Below are 20408 nucleotides of genomic sequence, written 5' to 3' on the forward strand. Positions count from 1 at the left end.
GTTTCTTTCACTTGAGTTTGTTGGCTTGTGCGTGAAGGTGCTATAGGAATTTTCAGAGTGAGTAATTGTCAAGCATACATTTGTCCTTTCGTTTGCGTTTAGAATATAGTCAGTGTAGCATTTTGTCTGCGAATTTTCGTTTGTGAGTATTCTGGAATTCGTCTTGTTGTTCATTTTTTGATTTAAAAGTGTTAATTTTATGTTGATTGTTTGTTATTCTTTTTTACACATATATATTTTGCTAGTCCATTTTTGCAAATAAACCTGTGCTTCATTGCTTTTACTGACATTTTTGTTCTCTTGTAGGAGAATTGTTTTGGGTGACGTAACCCTAGTCTATTTTGTTTATTTTGTGTGCTATATAACACAAATAGTTCCTTGCTTTATTTTGGATCAGGTAAGTTCCCTGGGCCTGTGTGGGTGCCTGTTTGGTTTATTGGTCTGTATGTTGTTTTTGACTGTCATATTTGCTCTCTTGTAGGAGAATTGTTTTGGGTGACGTAACCCTAGTCTATTTTGTTTATTTTGTGTGCTATATAACACAAATAGTTCCTTGCTTTATTTTGGATCAGGTAAGTTCCCTGGGCCTGTGTGGGTGCCTGTTTGGTTTATTGGTCTGTATGTTGTTTTTGACTGTCATATTTGCTCTCTTGTAGGAGAATTGTTTTGGGTGACGTAACCCTAGTCTATTTTGTTTATTTTGTGTGCTATATAACACAAATAGTTCCTTGCTTTATTTTGGATCAGGTAAGTTCCCTGGGCCTGTGTGGGTGCCTGTTTGGTTTATTGGTCTGTATGTTGTTTTTGACTGTCATATTTGCTCTCTTGTAGGAGAATTGTTTTGGGTGACGTAACCCTAGTCTATTTTGTTTATTTTGTGTGCTATATAACACAAATAGTTCCTTGCTTTATTTTGGATCAGGTAAGTTCCCTGGGCCTGTGTGGGTGCCTGTTTGGTTTATTGGTCTGTATGTTGTTTTTGACTGTCATATTTGCTCTCTTGTAGGAGAATTGTTTTGGGTGACGTAACCCTAGTCTATTTTGTTTATTTTGTGTGCTATATAACACAAATAGTTCCTTGCTTTATTTTGGATCAGGTAAGTTCCCTGGGCCTGTGTGGGTGCCTGTTTGGTTTATTGGTCTGTATGTTGTTTTTGACTGTCATATTTGCTCTCTTGTAGGAGAATTGTTTTGGGTGACGTAACCCTAGTCTATTTTGTTTATTTTGTGTGCTATATAACACAAATAGTTCCTTGCTTTATTTTGGATCAGGTAAGTTCCCTGGGCCTGTGTGGGTGCCTGTTTGGTTTATTGGTCTGTATGTTGTTTTTGACTGTCATATTTGCTCTCTTGTAGGAGAATTGTTTTGGGTGACGTAACCCTAGTCTATTTTGTTTATTTTGTGTGCTATATAACACAAATAGTTCCTTGCTTTATTTTGGATCAGGTAAGTTCCCTGGGCCTGTGTTGGTGCCTGTTTGTGTTTGTTCAAAGTGTTTTGATTATGTTTGTTTTCCATCTTGATAATAAATGTTATGTTTTTTACCGGGATTGATCAGCAAAGTAGTGTTGTTCTTGGCTGGACTAGCTACTAAAGGGCTAACTTTTTGTTTGTTTTATTTAAATGTTTTTAACCAATTATTCATAATTTTGTAGTAGGTGTTTGTGATGTGTTTGATGTTCTGTTTTTTTAAATAATAGTATTTTTAACAATTACAATTTAACATATGTAGCTTTCATTATAAAAATAATGTTGTTTTTCTTTTTTTTTTATAATATTCTTTTTGGTCCTGAATTGAACCCAGAAAAAATGTCTTACGCTCCTGCAGTAAGTTGACACCCCCTTTTTTTACAAATTTTTTGTTTGCATATTTTTTGGACTTTGTTTTTGTCTTATTCAACTTTTTTTTTTTTTTTTTTTTATAAAAGTGTGTGATGTCTATATTTATCGCAGCAGAAGCCCTACCTCCCCAACCCACGCCAGCACTCCCACCCCAACCGCCAGCCCCACAACCACAACCGGCTCCTCATCAACCAAGGCAACGGAGGCGTGCTAGGCCACCAATTTTCCGACCCCGTGTCCTACTTTTTGGGATGCCAGATGATGTGGTTGTACGTAGATACAGGCTGCCACCACATCTAATCCTAGACACTCTCTCCATAATAGAGAGTGATCTGGAGTCTGAAATTCGGTATCCTACAGCAATACCACCATTGACACAATTCCTTGCTGTGTTACATTTTTTGGCAACAGGGTCTTACCAGCATGTGGTTGGAGACCTGGTTGGCATGTCGCAGGGCCAGTTCAGTAAGGTCCTGCGGCGTGTCTGCCAGGCTTTCCTCAAGCGTGTGAAGCAATTTATTGCTATGCCTTTGGATGTTGGTGCCCTAGATGTGGTGAAGCGGCAATTTGCGGAAGGTGGTAGTCGCTTCCCACATGTTATTGGGGTTGTGGATGGCACACATGTAGCTATTCAGCCACCAAAACATAATGAAGAAATTTATAGAAACAGGAAACTGTTTCATTCTCTGAATGTAATGGTTGTTTGTGGGCCATCCCTCCAGATCCTTTCCCTGAACGCAAAGTTTACTGGAAGTTCCCATGATGCGTATGTCATTAGACAATCAGGGATATGGCACAGATTAAGATCAAGTCAACGAGCAGACATGTGGTTATTGGGTGAGTTGTTGCACATATTTCTTACAATTTTTTTTTTTTTTTCAAAATTTACTATTTCTAATTTTGGTTTTTCCTCAAACAGGAGACCGTGGATATCCTTGCACCCCCTGGCTCATGACTCCTTACCGTAATCCCAGGCCAGGACCACAGACGGCATTTAACTCCGCGCTTACTGCCACTAGGCAGCTGGTGGAGCGCACAATTGGGGTCCTTAAAGGGCGGTTTCGTGTGCTCCACCGCACTGGTGGCGATATCATGTATTCGCCGGAGATGGCAAGTAAACTAGTGGTTCTGTGCGCAATACTACACAATATCGCGGTAAGGAGTAGCGTAGAGCTTCCTCAGACAGAGGAATTGCCTGATGAGGAGCCAGGGGTTGTTCGACACTTCGGTGGGGGGAGTGTTACACGGAGGGGGAGCCAAGTCAGGGCAAGCATTGTTGCTGAATATTTCAGGTATAGTGTTTTTATATTATCTTTTTTATCCAAATTAAAATCACAGTATGCTTATGTATTATTTGTAATGTTGACATTTTGTTTGATATTGTAAGGTCATTGTGTAATGCTTTTGGTGTGTTGGAATGTGTAATTTTTTTTGATACTAAAAATCCGTTAACACGTTAAGCTTTCAATTTTAGATTTGAAATGTAAAAAATGTGATGATGCTAAATAGTGTCCTTATTTGTTTTATATCCTAAAATCCTGATTATTTAAACAAACACACAAACAAATGAAATTGAATGTTGCCCACTTTGTGACTGCCCAGCTGAATGATCACACAAACTGTGGTGAGTACACAGATATTTGTAGGAATTTTTTCCAAACTGTGTGTCTCTGTGTCTGTGTTTGTGTTTTTTTTTGCTAAAAATTTTGCTAATGCGAATGCGTATTTCCACTCGTGCGAAATAACACTCTGCTCTTCACAGCATTGCAAAGATCAATAAAGTTATTAGAAATGACAACATAGATTTTTGACCAATCACATGCTAACAGACACTATAAATATATGCCCAAATAAGGAAAATGCCATTGCCATGATGCGTGCTGCACCTTTCACCAGTCGGGAGCTCCGCGTCCTGGTTGCGGTGATGGACCGCCGCGTAGGCCGCGTTGGGCGCTTCATCCCAAATCGGGTTAAGCGCGAGGCCTACGCGGAGGTCCGCCGCCTGCTGCGGACTCGCGTCCGCAGCAGGCGGGCAATCATCCAACTAGCGCGGAGATGGAGTGATCTCCGCAGGAGGACGCCAGAGCTGTTGGCGGAGATCCGCCAGCAAATACGGGCTATGCATGCACGCAGTAAGTTACATTACATAAGATTCTTAGCAAAAATTTAAGAAATTTACACTAAGTGGTAGGCTAATTGCAACGCTGATTGTCCATTTTTATAACATAGGACAGTGTGTGTGGTTAGGGCAAACAGTACTGACTGTAGCAAAGTGTCACCAAACAAGTGCATGTTTTCCAGAATTAATAACCAGGCAGGAAACTGTACCCAAATACTTGATCAGTGCTGTCTATATAATAAGGTGCCTTGAATAGTTATCTGGTGATGTTGCCTAGACCAATCAATATGACTCAATGGAATAGATTAAGGAATGAGCTTCAAAGTAAAAGTTTTGACTCATTTTGTTTGCTGTGGGCAACATGATGATGTTTTTAAAATGTGTATTTTTAAGAAAAACAAACCACAGTCTTTTACATGGAACAGAACAGTGATTTTTCAAATTGTTTAGTATGTAATTTAACATGCAAAATAAATTTTTTCAAAAATATCATTATAGGACGAGAACAACGGCAGACCTCTCAGCCCCCTTCCCCTTCCCAGTCCCCCTCCCCTTCTCACTCCCCCTCCCCTTCTCACTCCCCCTCCCCTTCTCACTTCCCCTTCTCACTCCCCCTCCCCTTCGCAGTCCTCCTCAGCTTCCCAGTCCCCCTCAGCTACCCAGTCCCCCTCAGCTTCCCAGTCCCCCTCAGCTTCCCAGTCCCCCTCAGCTTCCCAGGCCCACTCCACTTTCCACTCCCCTTCTCACACCACCTCTCTATCTCTTTCTGTGACCCCTTCTCCTCCTTCCCATACCCCTTCTCCTTCAACTTCAAACTCACCTTCTCAGCCCCCCTCACCCTCTATTGGCTTAACTTTCTCTCCGCCCCCCTCGCCCTCTCAATCAGACCCACCCTCTGAAATTACATCCCCAATCCAGCCTCCTTCCCCCATCCAGCCTCCTTCCCCCATCCCTCCTCCTTCCCCCATCCCTCCTCCTTCCCCAATCCCTCCTCCTTCCCCAATCCCTCCTCCTTCCCCCATCCAGCCGCCTTCCCCACCCAGTGAGTGGGCAGAAGAAGCCCCTGCTGAATTAACTGTCAACCATCATGTTGCAGAGGAAAGTAAGTGTTTTAACATGTTCTCCAAAAATGATTACCTACTTACACTTACAATGCCAAAACATGCAGTGTTGTACTGTTGGAATTCTTGTACCAAGGACAAATATTTGTGTTATTCTTCATGGTCTACATGTTGTATTTACATTTTTGTGAGTGTCATTATATGTACAGTGTTTATGTGTGCAATGTTTTGTGTGTCCACTCTAGGTCGACACTCATTAGGTCGACAGGGTTGCCAGGACAACAGGGTTTATATGTGTTAGGTTTTCAGGGAAACAGTTAGACCTGAGTGGAGTTTAGTATGTTGTTGGTCTTTTACACTTGTGCCTGTGTAGTCTTAATATATGCACTTACAAATCACATGCTTCACTTTGTTATGCAGCCTAATGACACACTGATTTGTGGTGTGAAAGTTACACTCACAAAATGATTATTGGCTAAAGTCAAACCTGTTTGACCTTATTTAGTAAGGTCAGCTTTCAGGGAGTGTGGGCATGCTAGGATCTGTTGTCCTTCTGAAGATGTTGATATGCAGTGTGATGATGCAGGACCAAACCCATAAAAAAAATCATAAATACACTCCAGATGTAAATGAATGCCAACATGGTGTAACATTGACGAAGATGGTAGTTATCTTTAACATGGGATGTCGCCCATAGCAACCAATAAGATTATACTTTACAATTGGGGAACCACTTCTACAAGATAATATTCTTATTTTTCCTTGTTTGCTATGGGCAACGCTCCATCTTAAATATAACTCACATAGTAGTAAATGTACCCCATGGTCTCGTAAACGGGAAAAATTTATTAAAAAAACCCAGAGCAGGCTTGTGTGTTTTTCTGCTAATGATTGTACCATAAAACAGCCATGATGTAGTAACTTTGCCATTAAGCAGGCCTGTCCAAACTGCGGACCTCCAACTGTTGAGAAACTACACATCCCAGCATGCCCTGACACAGCTTTGGCTTTCCCTGGCCCCAAAACTGAGTCAAGGCATGCTGGTATATGTAGTTTCACACCAGCTTGAGGGATGCAGTTTGGACATGCCTGCATTAAAGTGTGCTTTGTGCCTTGCTTGTATAATAAGTAATGTGAGTAAGTTATTAATGTTTATGTTATCTCTTAATTTCAGATGTTGCCGTTGGAGATCCCACATCTTTTGCGGACATTATTGGCAACATGAGGATACATCTCCAGGCCTTGCTGGGTCTTGTTGACCAAATGCAAACGTTGTTTTAATTTTTGTTTAAAAAAAAAAAATATGTTTATATTATAAAAAAAAAAAATTTGTTTTCAAGTTAAGCGGGTGTTTATTATTTATTAATGCAACGAAGGAACTGCAGAATGACGAACAGACATTTATTACCTTAAACATTTCATACATCTAACGTAAGTTTGTTTAAAATGTAAAAAAGACATGTTGTTATTGTCTAAATAAACATGCAAACACCTTCATTCACATACTAAAACTCTACTTAAAAAATAAAAATAAAAACATTAGACCAAGCACATTGCAAACATCTATATTTATATTAAAATTCTAAAATAATTTAGGTACAATTATGGCTACAAAGTGTTCTTCAGGTATTTTAAAAAGACTTAATTGATCTTGAACATTACAATTCATTTCACTAATTGGATTTGTAATTGAGGAGGGCTTGTGGACTTTTAATTGGAAGGTGTTATTCCACTTAATAGTAAAAAAAAACCATTGTGGTGCGTTTGCCCGCAAAAGTGAGCACTTTTAATGATAAATGTGTAAATATACTACAACTTAGTATTTTTACGATGAAGTATGTGTTAATGCGATGGTTTCGCATTGCTGCGATGTTTTCGCATTGCTGCGATGTCATTTGGCGTACGCCCACTTTGTGTAATACTGCGAGCGAAAGAGCAAAAATACGTTGGGGGCGGATGTTCGCAAATTTACTACACTAACGCAACTTTGCAAATATGTTGTGCGAACGAAAAACTGAGCGATCAACTCGGAATGAGGGCCTATATTGGGAGTTCATCAGTGGTTTACACTGCAACTGTGTCTGCTATCGTGTGCTCATTATATTGGGACTTCATCAGTGGTTCACACTGCATCTCATTTAGTGATGTGCACCGGAAATTTTTCGGGTTTTGTGTTTTGGTTTTGGGTTCGGTTCCGCGGCCGTGTTTTGGGTTCGGACGCGTTTTGGCAAAACCTCACCGGAAATTTTTTGTCGGATTCGGGTGTGTTTTGGATTCGGGTGTTTTTTTCAAAAAACACTAAAAAACTGCTTAAATCATAGAATTTGGGGGTCATTTTGATCCCATAGTATTATTAACCTCAATAACCATAATTTCCACTCATTTCCAGTCTATTCTGAACACCTCACACCTTACAATATTATTTTTAGTCCTAAAATTTGCACCGAGGTCGCTGGATGGCTAAGCTAAGCGACACAAGTGGCCGACACAAACACATGGCCCATCTAGGAGTGGCACTGCAGTGTCAGACAGGATGGCACTTCAAATAAATTGTCCCCAAACAGCACATGATGCAAAGAAAAAAAGAGGCGCAATGGGGTAGCTGTGTGACTAAGCTAAGCGACCCTAGTGGCCGACACAAACACCTGGCCCATCTAGGAGTGACACTGCAATGTCAGGCAGGATGGCCCTTCAAAAAAATACTCCCCAAACAGCACATGATGCAAAGAAAAATGAAAGAAAAAAGAGGTGCAAGATGGAATTGTCCTTGGGCCCTCCCACCCACCCTTATGTTGTATAAACAGGACATGCACACTTTAACGAACCCATCATTTCAGCGACAGGGTCTGCCACACGACTGTGACTGAAATGACTGGTTGGTTTGGGCCCCCACCAAAAAAGAAGCAATCAATCTCTCCTTGCACAAACTGGCTCTACAGAGGCAAGATGTCCACCTCATCATCATCGTCCGATTCATCACCCCTTTCACTGTGTACATCCCCCTCCTCACAGATTATTAATTCATCCCCACTGGAATCCACCATCTCAGGTCCCCGTGTACTTTCTGGAGGCAATTGCTGCTGGTGAATGTCTCCACGGAGGAATTGATTATAATTCATTTTAATGAACATCATCTTCTCCACATTTTCTGGAAGTAACCTCGTACGCCGATTGCTGACAAGGTGAGCGGCTGCACTAAACACTCTTTCGGAGTACACACTGGAGGGAGGGCAACTTAGGTAGAATAAAGCCAGTTTCTGCAAGGGCCTCCAAATTGCCTCTTTTTCCTGCCAGTATACGTACTGACGTGCATACGTGTATACGTACAGTATACGTCTGACGTGCCTACTTGGATGCGGTCACTCATATAATCCTCCACCATTCTTTCAATGGTGAGAGAATCATATGCAGTGACAGTAGACGACATGTCAGTAATCGTTGGCAGGTCCTTCAGTCTGGACCAGATGTCAGCACTCGCTCCAGACTGCCCTGCATCACCGCCAGCGGGTGGGCTCGGAATTCTTAGCCTTTTCCTCGCACCCCCAGTTGCGGGAGATTGTGAAGGAGGAGCTGTTGACGGGTCACGTTCCGCTTGACTTGACAATTTTCTCACCAGCAGGTCTTTGAACCCCTGCAGACTTGTGTCTGCCGTAAAGAGTGATACAACGTAGGTTTTAAATCTAGGATCGAGCACGGTGGCCAAAATGTAGTGCTCTGATTTCAACAGATTGACCACCCGTGAATCCTGGTTAAGCGAATGAAGGGCTCCATCCACAAGTCCCACATGCCTAGCGGAATCGCTCTGTTTTAGCTCCTCCTTCAATCTCTCCAGCGTCTTCTGCAAAAGCCTGATGAGGGGAATGACCTGACTCAGGCTGGCAGTGTCTGAACTGACTTCACGTGTGGCAAGTTCAAAGGGTTGCAGAACCTTGCACAACGTTGAAATCATTCTCCACTGCGCTTGAGACAGGTGCATTCCACCTCCTTTGCCTATATCGTGGCCAGATGTATAGGCTTGAATGGCCTTTTGCTGCTCCTCCATCCTCTGAAGCATATAGAGGGTTGAATTCCACCTCGTTACCACCTCTTGCTTCAGATGATGGCAGGGCATGTTCAGGTATTTTTGGTGGTGCTCCAGTCTTCTGTACGCGGTGCCTGAACGCCGAAAGTGGCCCGCAATTCTTCGGGCCACCGACAGCATCTCTTGCATGCCCCTGTTGTTTTTTAAATAATTCTGCACCACCAAATTCACGGTATGTGCAAAACATGGGACGTGCTGGAATTTGCCCAGATGTAATGCACGCACAATATTGCTGGCGTTGTCCGATGTCACAAATCCCCAGGAGAGTCCAATTGGGGTAAGCCATTCTGCGGTGATCTTCCTCAGTTGCCGTAAGAGGTTTTCAGCTGTGTGCGTATTCTGGAAAGCGGTGATACAAAGCGTAGCCTGCCTAGGAACGAGTTGGCGTTTGCGAGATGCTGCTACTGGTGCCGCCGCTGCTGTTCTTGCAGCGGGAGGCAATACATCTACCCAGTGGGCTGTCACAGTCATATAGTCCTGAGTCTGCCCTGCTCCACTTGTCCACATGTCCGTGGTTAAGTGGACATTGGGCAATGCATTTTTTAGGACACTGGTGAGTCTTTTTCTGAGGTCTGTGTACATTTTCGGTATCGCCTGCCTAGAGAAATGGAACCTAGATGGTATTTGGTATCGGGGACACAGTACCTCAATCAAGTCTATAGTTGGCTCTGAATTAACGATGGATACCGGAACCACGTTTCTCACCGCCCAGGCTGCCAAGGCCTCAGTTATCCGCTTTGCAGCAGGATGACTGCTGTGATATTTCATCTTCCTCGCAAAGGACTGTTGTACAGTCAATTGCTTACTGGAAGTAGTACAAGTGGTCTTCCGACTTCCCCTCTGGGATGACGATCGACTCCCAGCAGCAACAACAGCAGCGCCAGCAGCAGTAGGCGTTACACTCAAGGATGCATCGGAGGAATCCCAGGCAGGAGAGGACTCGTCAGACTTGCCAGTGACATGGCCTGCAGGACTATTGGCTTTCCTGGGTAAGGAGGAAATTGACACTGAGGGAGTTGGTGGTGTGGTTTGCAGGAGCTTGGTTACAAGAGGAAGGGATTTACTGGTCAGTGGACTGCTTCCGCTGTCGCCCAAAGTTTTTGAACTTGTCACTGACTTATGATGAATGCGCTGCAGGTGACGTATAAGGGAGGATGTTCCGAGGTGGTTAACGTCCTTACCCCTACTTATTACAGCTTGACAAAGGCAACACACGGCTTGACACCTGTTGTCCGCATTTGTGTTGAAATAATTCCACACCGAAGAGCTGATTTTTTTGGTATTTTGACCAGGCATGTCAATGGCCATATTCCTCCCACGGACAACAGGTGTCTCCCCGGGTGCCTGACTTAAACAAACCACCTCACCATCACAATCCTCCTTGTCAATTTCCTCCCCAGCGCCAGCAACACCCATATCCTCATCCTGGTGTACTTCAACACTGACATCTTCAATTTGACTATCAGGAACTGGACTGCGGGTGCTCCTTCCAGCACTTGCAGGGGGCGTGAAAATGGTGGAAGGCGCAAGCTCTTCCCGTCCAGTGTTGGGAAGGTCAGGCATCGCAACCGACACAATTGGACTCTCCTTGGGGATTTGGGATTTCGAAGAACGCACAGTTCTATGCTGTGCTTTTGCCAGCTTAAGTCTTTTCTTTTTTCTAGCGAGAGGATGAGTGCTTCCATCCTCATGTGAAGCTGAACCACTAGCCATGAACATAGGCCAGGGCCTCAGCCGTTCCTTGCCACTCCGTGTCGTAAATGGCATATTGGCAAGTTTATGCTTCTCCTCAGACGCTTTTAATTTTGATTTTTGAGGCATTTTACTGATCTTTTGTGTTTTGGATTTTACATGCTCTGTACTATGACATTGGGCATCGGCCTTGGCAGACGACGTTGATGGCATTTCAACGTCTCGGCCATGACTAGTGGCAGCAGCTTCAGCACGAGGTGGAAGTGGATCTTGATCTTTCCCTATTTTTTTAACCTCCACATTTTTGTTCTCCATATTTTAATGCGCACAACTAAAAGGCACAACAGGTATACAATGTAGATGGATGGATAGTATACTTAATGGATGACGAGTGACGACACAGAGGTAGGTACAACAGTGGCCTACCGTACTGCTATATACAGTATAATGGACCTGGTGGACACTGTCAGCAGACTGCTAAACTACTAGTATAAAAAAAAGCCACCACAGGTATACAATGTAGATGGATGGATAGTATACTTTATGGATGACGAGTGACGACACAGAGGTAGGTACAGCAGTGGCCTACCGTACTGCTATATACAGTATAATGGACCTGGTGGACACTGTCAGCAGACTGCTAAACTACTAGTATTAAAAAAAAAAAGCCACCACAGGTATACAATGTAGATGGATGGATAGTATACTTTATGGATGACGAGTGACGACACAGAGGTAGGTACAGCAGTGGCCTACCGTACTGCTATATACAGTATAATGGACCTGGTGGACACTGTCAGCAGACTGCTAAACTACTAGTATAAAAAAAAAAGCCACCACAGGTATACAATGTAGATGGATGGATAGTATACTTTATGGATGACGAGTGACGACACAGAGGTAGGTACAGCAGTGGCCTACCATACTGCTATATACATTATAATGGACCTGGTGGACACTGTCAGCAGACTGCTAAACTACTAGTATAAAAAAAAAAGCCACCACAGGTATACAGTGTAGATGGATGGATAGTATACTTAATGGATGACGAGTGACGACACAGAGGTAGGTACAGCAGTGGCCTACCGTACTGCTATATACAGTATAATGGACCTGGTGGACACTGTCAGCAGACTGCTAAACTACTAGTATAAAAAAAAAAGCCACCACAGGTATACAATGTAGATGGATGGATAGTATACTTAATGGATGACGAGTGACGACACAGAGGTAGGTACAGCAGTGGCCTACCGTACTGCTATATACAGTATAATGGACCTGGTGGACACTGTCAGCAAACTGCTAAACTAGTATAAAAAAAAGCCACCACAGGAGTGTTTTTCAGGCAGACAAACGTATACTGGTGGTCACTGTCAGCAAAACTGTGCACTGTACTCCTGCTATAGCTGCTCCCCAGTCCCCACAATTAAGCAGTGTGAGCACTCAGCACAGATATATCATGCAGCACACTGAGCACAGATATGGTATGGAGCGTTTTTTTCAGGCAGAGAACGGATAAAAAACTGGTGGTCACGACTCACTTATCAGCAAAACTCTGCACTGTACTGTACTCCTCCTAACAGCTGCTCCCCAATCCTCCCCACAATTATAGTAAAATAAAACAAGCAATCAGATCAACCAACTGTCTCGTATTAGTAGTAGTACGGAGAGGACGCCAGCCACGTCCTCTCCCTATCAATCTCAATGCACGTGTGAAAATGGCGGCGACGCGTGGCTGCTTATACAGAATCCGAAGCTCGCGAGAATCCGACAGCGGGATGATGACGTTCGGGCGCGCTTGGGTTAACCGAGCCATACGGGAGAATCCGAGTATGGCTCGGACCCGTGTAAAAAGGGTGACGTTCGGGGGGGTTCGGTTTCTCGGAAACTGAACCCGCTCATCACTAATCTCATTACATCTTGCCATCGATGTTACATTTGCTACAGAATTACCTTGTTCCTGTGCCAATGTTACTGCATTATCTGTGATACCTATCATTGAGTCTAATACCTTCTGCCGCTACCTGTACCATCTTGCGTGCTGAATAAAAGACTTGTTTTATCTTATATTCTCCTCCATTCTGGTCACGCCTTCGGGCCTACGCTCAAGTTTACCATATCCTGGTTATGTATCATAGCTCCCAGATTTCGCCTGAGATCTCCACTGGTCAGAGTCGGACCTCAGGCGTGACAAGAAAGTTTAAACAGGAAGACCAGCAGAGAATGGCAATGGATGCTCTACTTCTGCTCCCTCAACGTCCAGACCTCTTAAGGCAGGGTCCTAGTTATCACAGACATGTGGGTCGACTGTCTTTGACAGCGTGGCCATTGAAACCTCTATCCTCAGGTCAAGAGGATACTTTCAAACAGTTTCAGAGCAAGGAAACCTTCGCATTTATCACCAAATATGGCAAGCCTATATTCATTGGTGCAGTGAAAGAAAATCTACAGCCACACCACACTGGATATGCCCAATCTCACCAGATCTGGGAAGCTATGCAGTGTTGGGCCTGGTGAGTAACAGGATGGGGAACATCTGCAAACACCAGGTGCTGTAGGTGAATGGGACCCTAAAAATTTTTCTGAGTTTCCAGGGTCTTAGCATTCCTTCAGACAGGAATAGATGGCTTCCTTGAGAGAAGCAAGGGTCGGCATCGACTGTAGAGTTTCAAAAGTAAATGACCAACTTACAGGATGTGCGTACCTTTTTTCCAGGGTATGCTGCGCAGTCAACCTTTAGTAGTTTTTTCTACAGTGCCGTGGGACTTGTTTAGTCCTGAAAGTCCTTCAAGTTGCCCCATTTGAGCCACTTAAAAATACGGATTATAAATGGTTGACAACTAAAGTGTCTTTTATACTGAGCTAGAAGAATATCAGACTTAGGGATTGTCATACTGTTCCCCATTTCTGATTGTTTATCCAGATAAAGTAGTTCTCAGAACTAGATCTGGGTATCTTCCTAAGGTGATGACTAAGTTCCATTTTAACAAAGGAAATATTGTCCCAGCCTTTTAGGGTCTGGACCTTTTCTGCGGGAGATACATCGCTGGACACGATCCGTGCATTAAGGATCTACGTGGATCGTACCAGTGTCATCAGAAAAGCATATTCTCTTTTCATTCTCTATGGATTTCATAAGAGAGGATGACCTGCTGGTAGGCAGACACTGGCAAGATGACTTGGAATGACGAAGCATATTTTCAAGCTGATCTCCCTGTTCACTCTACTCGTAAAGGTAGGTCCTTCATGGGCAACACATATGGTGTTCCGTTTACACGTTCATTAAGACATTATGCCTCGGATACCTTTGCCTCTCACAATGCTGAATTCGGGCGAAGGATTCTCCTGAGCATCAGGAGCGTCCCCACTACTAAACTGCTTTGGGAAATCCCATTGTTATCCTGTGGATAACCTGTGGACCCTGCAGGAGAAATATACGTTATGGTAAGAACTTACTGTTGATAACAGTATTTCTCCTAAGTCCAAAGGTTCCACGGGGATCCCACCCTGATGCACCTGATTTGAGGATCCTTTTTTACTCACTAACCTCTTCCTTCTTGTACGGAAGGGTGTGCATGTGTGTTTTCTCTAATGTCCTAGTGGATGCTGGGGACTCCGTAAGGACCATGGGGAATAGACGGGCTCCGCAGGAGACAGGGCACTTTAAGAAAGAATTTGGATACTGGTGTGCTCTGGCTCCTCCCTCTATGTCCCTACTCCAGACCTCAGTTTGAATCTGTGCCCGGACGAGCTGGGTGCTACTTAGTGAGCTCTCCTGAGCTTGCTAAAAAGAAAGTATTTTGTTAGGTTTTTTTTTATTGTCAGAGAGATCTGCTGGCAACAGGCTCTCTGCTACGTGGAACTGAGGGGAGAGAAGCAGCCCTACTCACTGAAGATAGGTCCTGCTTCTTAGGCTACTGGACACCATTAGCTCCAGAGGGATCGTACACAGGATCGCACCCTTGGTCGTCCGATCCCGGAACCGCGCCGCCGTCCCCCTCGCAGAGCCAGAAGACGGCGTCAGAAGCAAGAAGACTTCGAAATCGGCGGCAGAAGACTCCAGTCTTCATACGAGGTAGCGCACAGCACTGCAGCTGTGCGCCATTGCTCCCACACTAAACCCACATACTCCGGTCACTGTAGGGTGCAGGGGGAGGGGGGGGGGGCGCCCTGGGCAGCAATTAGAGACCTCTTGGCAAAAGTAGCATATATACAGTTGGGCACTGCCATATTTTTACACAGAAACGCGGGACAGAAGCCCGCCGCTGAGGGGGCGGGGCTTCTTCCTCAGCACTCACCAGCGCCATTTTCTCTCCACAGCTCCGCTGAGAGGAAGCTCCCCAGGCTCTCCCCTGCAGAATCACGGTAGAAGAGGGTAAAAAGAGAGGGGGGGGGACATAAATTTGGCGCAAAAACAGTATATACAGCAGCTACTGGGTTAACACTAAGTTACTGTGTGATTCCTGGGACATATAGCGCTGGGGTGTGTGCTGGCATACTCTCTCTCCGTCTCTCCAAAAGGCCTTGTGGGGGAACTGTCTTCAAATAGAGCATCCCCTGTGTGTGTGGTGTGTCGGTACGCTTGTGTCGGCATGTTTGACGAGGAAGGCTATGTGGAAACAGAGCGGAAACAAAATGAATGTGGGGACGGCGCCGACACCCGATTGGATGGATATGTGGAAGGTTTTAAATGATAATGTTAATTCCTTGCATAAAAGGTTGGATAAAGCTGAAGCCTTGGGACAGCCGGGGTCTCAGCCCATGCCTGATCCTATGTCGCAGAGGCCGTCAGGGTCTCAGAAGCGCCCACTATTCCAAATTGTTGACACAGATGTCGACACGGATTCTGACTCCAGTGTCGATGGTGATGATGCAAAGTTACAGCCTAAAATGGCTAAAGCCATCCGTTACATGATTATAGCAATGAAAGATATGTTGCACATCACAGAGGAAACCCCAGTCCCTGACAAGAGGGTTTATATGTATGGGGAAAAAAGGCAAGAGGTGACCTTTCCCCCTTCACATGAGTTAAATGAGTTATGTGAAAAGGCTTGGGAATCTCCAGATAGAAAACAGCAGATTTCCAAACGGATGCTTATGGCGTATCCTTTCCCGCCAACGGACAGGTTACGCTGGGAATCCTCCCCGAGGGTAGACAAAGCTTTAACACGCTTATCAAAGATGGTAGCCCTACCGTCACAGGATACGGCCACCCTAAAAGATGCTGCGGATAGAAAGCAGGAGGGTATCCTGAAGTCCATTTATACACATTCAGGTACCCTACTAAGGCCGGCGATTGCGTCGGCCTGGATTTGTAGTGCTGTAGCAGCATGGACAGATACCTTATCTGAGGAACTTGATACCTTGGACAAGGATACTATAGTACGGACCCTGGGGCATATAAAAGACGCTGTCCTATATATGAGAGATGCTCAAAGAGACATTAGCCTACTGGGCTCTAGAATAAATGCAATGTCAATTTCTGCCAGAAGGGTCCTGTGGACTCGGCAATGGACAGGCGATGCCGACTCAAAAAGGCACATGGAGGTTTTACCTTACAAGGGTGAGGAATTGTTTGGGGACGGTCTCTCGGACCTGGTCTCCACAGCTACGGCTGGAAAGTCAAATTTTTTGCCATATGTTCCCTCACAACCTAAGAAAGCACCGTATTACCAAATGCAGTCCTTTCGATCACAAAAAGGCAAGAAAGTCCGAGGTGCGTCCTTTCTTGCCAGAGGTAGAGGAAAGAAGCTGCACAATACAGCTAGTTCCCAGGAACAGAAGTCCTCCCCGGCTTCCACTAAATCCACCGCATGACGCTGGGGCTCCACAGGCGGAGCTAGGCCCGGTGGGGGCGTGTCTCTGAAATTTCAGCCACAAGTGGGTTCACTCCCAGGTGGATCCCTGGGCTATGGAGATTGTGTCTCAGGGATACAAGCTGGAATTCGAAGAGATGCCCCCTCACCGTTACCTCAAATCGGCCCTGCCAGCTTCCCCCTTAGAGAGGGAAATAGTGTTAGCTGCAATTCACAAATTGTTTCTTCAGCAGGTGGTGGTAAAGGTTCCCCTCCTTCAACAGGGAAGGGGTTACTATTTGACCATGTTTGTGGTACCGAAACCGGACGGTTCGGTCAGACCCATATTGAATTTAAAAACCCTGAACATATACCTGAAAAGGTTCAAGTTCAAGATGGAATCGCTTAGAGCGGTCATCGCAAGCCTGGAAGGGGGGGACTTTATGGTGTCTCTGGACATAAAGGATGCTTACCTTCATGTCCCCATTTATCCACCTCATCAGGCGTACCTCAGATTTGTGGTACAGGATTGTCATTACCAATTCCAGACGTTGCCGTTTGGTCTCTCCACGGCACCGAGAATATTTACCAAGGTAATGGCAGAAATGATGGTGCTCCTGCGAAAGCAAGGGGTCACAATTATCTCATACTTGGACGATCTCTTCATAAAGGCGAGGTCCAGAGAGCAGTTGCTGATCAGCGAAGCACGCTCTCGGGAAGTGTTACAACAGCACGGCTGGATTCTAAATATTCCGAAGTCGCAGTTGATTCCTACGAATCGTCTGCCCTTCCTGGGCATGATTCTGGACACAGACCAGAAGAGGGTTTATCTCCCGATGGAGAAGGCTCAGGAGCTCATGACACTGGTCAGAGACCTATTAAAACCAAAACAGGTGTCGGTGCATCACTGCACGCGAGTCCTGGGAAAGATGGTGGCATCATACGAGGCCATTCCCTTCGGCAGTTTCCATGCGAGGACCTTCCAATGGGATCTGTTGGACAAGTGGTCCGGATCACATCTACAGATGCATCGGCTGATCACCCTGTCCCCCAGGGCCAGGGTGTCTCTCCTGTGGTGGCTGCAGAGTGCTCACCTTCTCGAGGGCCGCAGATTTGGCATTCAAGACTGGGTCCTGGAGACCACGGACGCAAGCCTCCGAGGGTGGGGAGCAGTCACACAGGGAAGAAATTTCCAAGGTCTGTGGTCAAGTCAGGAGACTTGTCTTCACATCAACATCCTGGAACTAAGGGCAATATACAACGCCCTACATCGCGGAGACCCTGCTTCGCGACCGACCGGTGCTGATTCAGTCAGACAACATCACCGCAGTGTCTCATGTAAACCGCCAAGGCGGCACAAGGAGCAGGGTGGCGATGGCGGAAGCCACCAGAATTCTTCGCTGGGCGGAGAATCACGTAAGTGCACTGTCAGCAGTGTTCATTCCGGGAGTGGACAACTGGGAAGCAGACTTCCTCAGCAGGCACGACCTCCACCCGGGAGAGTGGGGACTTCATCAAGAAGTCTTCACGCAGATTGCAAGTCGGTGGGAGCTGCCACAAGTAGACATGATGGCATCCCGCCTCAACAAAAAGCTACAGAGGTATTGCGCCAGGTCAAGAGACCCTCAGGCGATAGCTGTAGACGCTCTAGTGACACCGTGGGTGTTCCAGTCGGTCTATGTATTTCCTCCTCTTCCTCTCATACCCAAGGTACTGAGAATCATAAGAAGAAGAGGAGTGAGAACAATACTCATTGTTCCGGATTGGCCAAGAACTACTTGGTATCCAGAGCTGCAAGAAATGCTCGCAGAGGACCCATGGCCTCTGCCTCTAAGACAGGACTTGTTGCAACAGGGGCCCTGTCTGTTCCAAGACTTACCGCGGCTGCGTTTGACGGCATGGCGGTTGAACGCCGGATCCTAGCAGAGAAAGGCATTCCGGATGAGTTTATTCCTACGCTGATAAAGGCTAGGAAGGACGTGACGGCTAAACATTATCACCGTATATGGCGAAAATATGTTGCTTGGTGTGAGGCCAGGAATGCCCCTACGGAGGAATTCCAGCTGGGCCGTTTCCTTCACTTCCTACAGTCGGGAGTGACTTTGGGCCTAAAATTGGGTTCCATTAAGGTCCAGATTTCGGCCCTATCCATTTTCTTTCAAAAAGAACTGGCTTCTCTTCCTGAAGTTCAGACGTTTGTAAAGGGAGTGCTGCATATTCAGCCCCCTTTTGTGCTTCCAGTGGCACCTTGGGATCTTAACGTGGTGTTGAATTTCCTGAAGTCACACTGGTTTGAGCCACTTAAAACCGTGGAGTTAAAATTTCTCACGTGGAAGGTGGTCATGCTATTAGCCTTGGCTTCAGCCAGGCGTGTGTCAGAATTAGCGGCTTTGTCACATAAAAGCCCCTATCTGGTTTTCCATATGGACAGGGCGGAATTGCGGACCCGTCCGCAATTTCTGCCAAAAGTGGTGTCATCTTTTCATATGAACAAACCTATTGTGGTGCCTGTGGCTACTCGTGACTTGGAGGATTCCGAGTTACTAGATGTGGTCAGGGCTTTGAAGGTTTATGTAGCCAGAACGGCTAGAGTCAGGAAAACTGAGTCGCTGTTTATCCTGTATGCACCCAACAAGCTGGGTGCTCCTGCTTCAAAGCAAACTATTGCTCGCTGGATCTGTAACACGATTCAGCAGGCTCATTCTGCGGCGGGATTGCCGCTGCCAAAATCAGTAAAAGCCCATTCCACAAGGAAGGTGGGCTCTTCTTGGGCGGCTGCCCGAGGGGTCTCGGCATTACAGCTTTGCCGAGCAGCTACTTGGTCGGGTTCAAACACTTTTGCAAAGTTCTACAGGTTTGATACCCTGGCTGAGGAGGACCTTGTGTTTGCTCATTCGGTGCTGCAGAGTCATCCGTACTCTCCCGCCCGTTTGGGAGCTTTGGTATAATCCCCATGGTCCTTACGGAGTCCCCAGCATCCACTAGGACGTTAGAGAAAATAAGATTTTACTTACCGGTAAATCTATTTCTCGTAGTCCGTAGTGGATGCTGGGCGCCCGTCCCAAGTGCAGACTTTTTCTGCAATGCTTGTATATAGTTATTGCTTACATAAGGGTTATGTTATAGTTGCATCAGGGTTGATCTGATGCTCTATTGTTGTTCATACTGTTAACTGGGTAAGTTTATCACAAGTTATACGGTGTGATTGGTGTGGCTGGTATGAGTCTTGCCCTGGATTCCAAAATCCTTTCCTTGTACTGTCAGCTCTTCCGGGCACAGTTTCTTTAACTGAGGTCTGGAGGAGGGACATAGAGGGAGGAGCCAGAGCACACCAGTATCCAAATTCTTTCTTAAAGTGCCCTGTCTCCTGCGGAGCCCGTCTATTCCCCATGGTCCTTACAGATTCCCCAGCATCCACTACGGACTACGAGAAATACCGGTAAGTAAAATCTTAATTTTCTCGCCTGATTAGGGTTCTACATAATGCTCCTGCCTTGAGCTTTGGAATACAACTGATTTGCCTGATCCAGGGGGCGGGGATATATGGATGGGCCCGTTGCATGCTGGGAGGCCGGAAAGCTTTGACTGATTTGTGCAAATCCACTGTCGCTCCATCATATCCCATTGTTATCCTGTGGACTTAGGAGAAATACTGTTATCATCGGTAGGTTCTTACCATAACGTATATACACTGCTCAAAAAAATAAAGGGAATACTTAAACAACACAATGTAACTCCCAAGTCAATCACACTTCTGTGAAATCAAACTGTCCACTTAGGAAGCAACACTGATTGACAATCAATTTCACATGCTGTT

The 20408-nt window shown here is 45.5% G+C and overlaps 2 long non-coding RNA genes across 2 annotated transcripts in view; one reads left to right on the plus strand and one right to left on the minus strand.

Moving 5' to 3' along the window:
- LOC135040368 (uncharacterized) overlaps positions 1 to 20408 on the minus strand; it is a 102557-nt gene that overhangs the window by 52157 nt on the left and 29992 nt on the right. The gene's annotated exons all lie outside the window — the stretch shown is intronic.
- Positions 2740 to 6332, plus strand: LOC135051021 (uncharacterized). Its single transcript, XR_010241995.1, has 4 exons — positions 2740 to 3135; positions 3446 to 3467; positions 4461 to 5064; positions 6198 to 6332. It is a non-coding gene; the product is annotated as an uncharacterized LOC135051021 (long non-coding RNA).

The sequence above is a fragment of the Pseudophryne corroboree genome, chromosome 2 (genome assembly GCF_028390025.1).
Source record: "Pseudophryne corroboree isolate aPseCor3 chromosome 2, aPseCor3.hap2, whole genome shotgun sequence".
NCBI classification, from domain to species: domain Eukaryota; kingdom Metazoa; phylum Chordata; class Amphibia; order Anura; family Myobatrachidae; genus Pseudophryne; species Pseudophryne corroboree.